A 7,261-nucleotide genomic window follows, 5' to 3' on the forward strand; every position below is an offset into this window, starting at 1 on the left:
GAATTGCATATTTGCAAAATAGTCATGCTCTCAGCTCAAAAAGCCACAATAGAATATAACAATAATGTTCTCCCGAAAGTTCTAGAAAAAAATCACGATTTCTTCAAAATAAAAAATTTTAACCTAAATGCACCTCCCTTTAAAAATAGTTTCCATTTTTTAATAGAATGAATCCTGTATTTTTTTTAAATTAAGTGATAATCACAACAAAACTCCAATTCTGATTCATGTAGTTGATTTTTTTTTCTTTTTTTTTTATTTTACTTTAAGTTTTAGGGTACATGTGCACAACGTGCAGGTTAGTTACATATTTATACATGTGCCATGTTGGTGTGCTGCACCCATTAACTCGTCATCTAGCATTAGGTATATCTCCTAATACTATCCTCCCCTCCTCCCCCCACCCCACAACAGTCCCTGGTGTGTGATGTTCCCCTTCCTGTGTCCATGTGTTCTCATTGTTCAATTCCCACCTATGAGTGAGAACATGCGGTGTTTGGTTTTTTGTCCTTGCGATAGTTTGCTGAGAATGATGGTTTCCAGCTTCATCCATGTCCCTACAAAGGACATGAACTCATCATTTTTTATGGCTGCATAGTATTCCATGGTGTATATGTGCCACATTTTCTTAATCCAGTCTATCGTTGTTGGACATTTTTTTTTAGTTAAATGTCAAACTTTCTTTTTTCTGAGGTTTAATAAATGTATGACAATTAGTACTGTTTTTAGTGAAACATATTTGAATACTAGATTAGGTATTCTGTATCTGGGGTTTGAGAATGAGATCATAGGATCTCTGATTTCTCTAAAATTAAACTAAATATTATGTGTTTGAATAGATTTCACCATCGCCCCCACAAATCGAGCTCCATATGGAAACACTGCATAGTTTTCAGAGAGTCATAGCAGGGTTCATGGACTGCTGAACTACTACCCAAGACAAAGGTTGAAGGGCTTAATTCAGTCAGAAAAGCCTGGTTGTCTTACTTTTCCACCTGGAAATATAAAATTAAAAATTTCATATTTCCTACTGAAGCAGAGGACAAAGGAGGTGAAAATGTCTTGTCAAGTTAAGCTCATAAGGAATATTCATCTTTTAAAAAACTCAAATTTTCACAATGTTCTGGATTCATTTTAAACCCGAGACAACAAAAACTATAATCTTAAAACATTTCTAGTTACTGCCTCCAAAGAATTGAGAACACACATACATGCACCTACAAAGACTAAATTTTAAAAATTCTACTTGCAAATGAATGAAATTGGACCTTTATCTTATACCATACACAAACATCAATTCACAATGGATTAATGACTTAATGATAAAACCTGAAATCATAAACCCCTAAAGGAAAATATGTTAAAATCTTCATAAAATTGGTCGTAAACTTCATAAAACTGCCAATTCATAAAATTGGCAGTAATTTCATGGATATGACACAAAAAGCACAGGCAACAAATGCAAAAAAGGACAAATGAGACTACATCAAACTAAAAAGCTTCTACACATCAAAGGAAACAATCAATAGAATGAAAGGCAACCTATGAAATGGGAGATAATATTTGTAAACCATGTATCTGATAAGCAGCTAATTTCCAAAATATGTAAGGGACTTGCACAACTCAATAGCAAAAATAAAACAAAAACAAAAACTGATTTTTAAAAGGGTAAAGGACTTGGATAGACATTTCTCCAAAGAAGGCATACGAATGGCCTACAGGTATAAGAAAAGTTGTTCAACATCACTAATCTTCAGGCAAATGTAAATTATAACCACGATGAGATATCACGTAACACCTGTTAGAATAACTATTATCAAAAAAAATCAAAGCAAAACACAAATATAACAAGTGTTGATAAAATCGTGGAGGAATTGGAACACTTGTACACTGTTCGTGGAAATGTTAAATGGTTTAGCTGTTATGGAAACCAGTATAGAAGCTCCTGGAAAACTTAAAAATAGAACTACCATATGATCTATCATTTCCAATTCTAGGTATATACATATATATATATATATGTGTGTGTGTGTATATATATGAATTGAAGTTAGGATTTTAAAGAGTTTGTGCACTCTCCTGTTCATTGCAGCATTATTCACAGTAACCAAGAGGCACGGAAACAACCTACACATTCTTTGAAAGAATGTGTTACTTTATGATTAGTTGAATTGTCTCTCTTTATTTCATATGAGTTTAGCCACTTGAATTCAGGCATGTTTCATTACTTTTTTTCCTCTCTATGAATGTATGTTTCAATATGAAAGTGATAAAAAAAAAAAACTGCTCAGTTTATAGACTAGCACTTTAAATTTGAGCAAAATGGTTCTTTGAGAAACAGAACAAAAAATATAATTTGTTAGATATTAAAAAGAGTTTACTCTGTTCAAGGGGCAAATTTATAATACAACTTGGAAAAATAAGTCAAATCTTCAAATATGTGGCATATAAATTCACAGAAAGAAGAGACAGTTTCAAACTAGGGGCTCCTTTTATCAGGTTAATTAGAGGGTTCAGCTCAAACATAAAGATACATGTGGGAAAAGGGGACATTGTGACAAGTACCAGATTTATAATCACATATAAACGCCTTTGCTACTTAAAAAACTTACTTCCTTGGATCCAGACTGACTATATTTGGAAAAGTGATTAATTCTATTATATTTCTATCTTTTTAGTTGCCTCGGCTCCTCTCTTTGCACCGTGGTAACTGTGGGCTGCAAATACAAGAGTCAAAGTATGCAAATATAGCAGGCCAATGAGTAAATTCAGGACATGCTTACTTCAACAATTTTGCTTTCGCATGACATGCATTTTGCAATACATGTAGTTTGCAAGGTTGAAATTTTGCAAAACTAAAAGCCAAATCTCAACGTAAATTCCTTTTCCCTTGTGTAAATATTTATTACTGTCCTAAAACAAAGATTCACCATTAAAAATGTCACTGAGCCAACTGCAGATTTACAGAAGATCCTAAACTTGACTAATGAGAACTAAATTAAAATCAATTTATATAATTTTTGATGACTATTCTAGAGCCTTCCCAGGTGCTGTAGCTTATTAACAGGTGTTACATTACCCTAGCCAGCTGTCAATAACTGCTATCACCACTGTACCTATAAAATGTACACAGAAATACAGCAAATATATTTCCCTAATATCATTCACCTTTGAGGTTAGATAATGTCAAGTTTGCTTATCTATCCTCTCATTCTGATTCATTATTCAAAGGGAAGATAGTCAAGATTCACATTTTTTTAAAAGTTAATTTTTCTAATCGTCGTTGTTGATAAAAACTGACAAAATGTACTTTAAAATAGTTAGAAATATGTTCATTGCTATGCAAACACAAACTCTTAATGAATTTTTCTGCAAGTTAAATTATGGGAGAAAGTACCATGAAATTACATTTATTTTCAGTGTGACTTTCCCTTTCTAGTTATACACTTTTTTTTATCCCTGTGTTCTTTACAGGAACATAAGTCAACTCTACTCACTTTTCTCTTTTGTGAATTCTCTATACAGAATATCTTTTGGATAGATATACTAAGAAATAATTAAATTTAGAATTCTGATAAATTATTTGCCCCTCTAGCAAGTTAAAGTGTAAAGAACCATTTAAGATCTTAAACTTTTAGAGTTTACTTATTTGAAATTGACTCACATATTGTCAAAGCTGCTGATTTTCCTCAAGCTATTTTCATTTCCCGTCAATCTCCCATGAGGTGTTTCTCAAATTCCCTTTCAGCTGGCACATGTATATTTTCCAAATTCCTTGCTTGACAGTTAAAGCAAATGTTATGTTTTTTTCTACTCTACTGATCAAATTTCTCCCAAACATATTTTTAAATTTATGTCTCCCACCTGAATAGACTTGAAAGCGATATTCCTGGAAGTGGTGACTTCATATCAAAGTCAATTTCTTTATACGAATCCTGGCTCATGAGAATCAAGGCCTGTGTGACTGGGCGCTCACTCAGCACAGAGGTTCAGCAATGATACCTGAACAGAATACATTCTAGGTAAGAGTGTTCTTAACAAATAATCTAGTCTACCTCCAAGGTCAAGTCTTTTCCAGAGTCAGACCTTTCCTCTGAGGGGCTTTATTATATCAGACAGTTTCCTATGGGAATAAAACTAGTCTTTTAAAATTGTTGAGCTTTATCTCATTCTCCTCCATCTGACAATCAGATATTAGAGATTTATGTAATCATGTGTCTAAAAGGGATTTAACGCTACTTTTTTCCTTTTTTTTTTTTTTTTTTCCCCACAGGTGCTTGAAAAATAAGTAGTTTTTCAAATGACAACTCATGTCTTTCTAGGTGAAAAAAAAGAAAATAATAATGTATTCATATCTTTCCCCATACAACGGAGCTTCAGGTTTTGAGATACAGTGTTTGAAATGAGAGAAAGTTAGTTTTTTAATCCCCTTCTTCCATTTTAGTCAGATAAAAAATGCCAACTTACATTAAATGATGGATTTGATTTGTTCTCTAGGCTTAACTGCATGGATTTAACTTTAAAATTTTCTCAACAGAATAACAAGGAAGAATTTAATAATCTCTTATTTTATTTTATTTCATTTTTTTGAAAAGGCATCTCCTCTGATGCCCAGGCTGGAGTGCAGTGGCCCGATCTCCGCTCACTGAAACTTCCGCCTCCCAGGTTCAAGCGATTCCCCTGTCTCGGCCTCCTGAGTAGCTGAGATTACAGGCGCATGCCACCATGCCTATCTAATTTTAATAATTTCTTATATGCCGACAATTTTAAAAAATGTTTTACTTCTATTTTTTAAAAAAATGTTAGGTAAATATTATTAAGCCCATATTTCTTGATATTGAGAACTGGATTTTTAAATAACTTGTTGAGGTCTCAAAATGTAAACACAAAAAACTAAAATCAGTATTGCAATTAGTCTTTTAAATAAAGGCTAATTGCAAATATCTAATTGCTAAGTTCATAGTTGTGTAACAATATCTGTAGCCTGGACTAGTATAGAGAGAGTACAGGATAAAACTAATTTACACTCTTACTCTCAGACACCAGCTTGAAGAAACTGATGGGTTATGATGTTCTGAGTCATAAAGAAATGAGATATAAATAATAATGTTAAATATGTTAGTTCTATTAGTTTTCCAAATGATAACTCATGTCTTTCTAGGTATAAAAAAAGAAAATAATAATGTATTCATATCTTTCCCCATACAATGGAGCTTCAGGTTTTGAGATACAGTGTTTGAAATGAGAGAAAGAGTATCCAAATAGTACCTATTTGGATCTAAGGATCGTGTTGGTACCATAGAGACACTAAATCACAACATTATAAATACCTAGATAAAATTTTGTATATCCTATTCAAATAAGACCGTTCATGTCATGACATAGTATGTCCAATATCTTTGTTCTTAATTTTTTTTTATATACGTTAAGTTCTGGGATACATGTGCAGAACAAGCACATTTGTTACATAGGTATACATGTGCCATGGTGGTTTGCTGCACCCATCAACCCGTCATCTACATTAGGTATTTCTCCTAATGCTATCCCTCCGCTAGCCCTTCACCCCGCAACAGGCCCCGGTGTGTGATGTTCCCCTCCCTGTGTCCATGTGTTCTCATTGTTCAACTCCCACTTATGAGTGAAAACATGCAGTGTATGAACAAAGGTTCTGGGCTTTTTTTGGATGGTAGGCTATTAATTACTGCCTCAATTTCAGAACTTGTTATTGGTCTTTTCAGGGATTTGACGTGGGAGGTTTAGACTTGGGAGGGTGTAAGTGTTCAGAAATTTATTCTTTTCTTCTAGATTTTCTAGTTTATTTGCATAGAGGTGGTTTTAGTATTCTCTGATGGTAGTTTGTATTTCTGTGGGATCAGTGGTGATCTCCCCTTTTATCATTTTTTATTGTGTCTATTTGATTCTTCTCTCTTTTCTTCTTTATTAGTCTGGCTAGTGATCTATGTATTTTGTTAATCCTTTCAAAAAACCAGCTCCTGGATTCCTCGATTTTTTGAAGGGGCTTTCATGTCTTTATCTCTTTCAGTTCTGCTCTGATCTTAGTTATTTCTTGTCTTCTGCTAGCTTTTGAATGTTTGCTCTTGCCTCTTTATTTCTTTTCATTGTGATTTTAGGTGTCAATTTTAGATCTTTCCTGCTTTCTCTTGTGGCCATTTAGTGGTATAAATTTCCCTCTAAACACTGCTTTAGCTATGTCCGACAGATTCTGGTACATTGTGTCTTTATTCTCACTGTTTTCAAGGAACTTATTTATTTCTGTCTTAATTTTGTTATTTACCCAGCAGTCATTCAGGAGCAGGTTGTTCAATTTCCATGTAGTTGTGCGGTTTTGAGTCAGTTTCTTAATCCTAAATTCTAATTTGATTGCACTGTGGTGTGAGAGACGGTTGGTTATGATTTCCGTTCTTTCATATTTGCTGAGGAGTGTTTTACTTTCAATTATATGGTCAATTTCGAACAAGTGTGATGTGGTGCTGAGAAGAATGTATATTCTGTTGATTTGGCTGGAGAGTTCTGTAGATGTCTATTAGGCCTGCTTGGTCCAGAGTTGAGTTCAAGTCCTGAATATTCTTGTTAATCTTCTGTCTGAAGGGGGCCAGCCCCTCCATACCTGTGGGTATTTCTCATCAGGTGGGATGAGAGACTGAGAGAAGAAATAAGACACAGAGACAAAGTATAGAGAAAGAACAGTGGGCCCAGGGAACCGGTGCTCAGCATATGGAGGACCTGTGATGGCAAAGGTCTCTGAGTTCCCTTAGTATTTATTGATCACTGTCTCTACTATCTCAGTGAGGGGGATGTGGCAGGACTATAGGGTAATGGTGGGGAGAGGGTCAGCAGGAAAACATGTAAGCAAAGGTCTCTGTGTCATAAATAAGTTTAAGGAAAGGTGCTGTGCCTTGATGTGCACATAGGCCAGATTTATGTTTGACTTTACACAAGCATCTCAGTGCAGTAAAGAGCAGTATTGCCACCAGCATGTCTCACCTCTAGCCATAGGGCGGTTTTCTCCTATCTCAGTAAATAGAATATACGATCGGGTTTTACACTGAGACGTTCCATTCCCAGGGATGAGCAGGAGACAGATGCCTTCCTCTTATCTCAACTGCAAAGAGGCCTTCCTCTTTCACTAATCCTCCTCAGCACAGACCCTTTATAGGTGTCGGGCTAGGAGACGGTCAGGTCTTTTCCTTCCCATGAGGCCATATCTCAGGCTGTCTCAGTGGGGAGAAACCTTGGACAA

This window comes from Symphalangus syndactylus, chromosome 13 (genome assembly GCF_028878055.3).
Source record: "Symphalangus syndactylus isolate Jambi chromosome 13, NHGRI_mSymSyn1-v2.1_pri, whole genome shotgun sequence".
NCBI lineage: Eukaryota > Metazoa > Chordata > Mammalia > Primates > Hylobatidae > Symphalangus > Symphalangus syndactylus.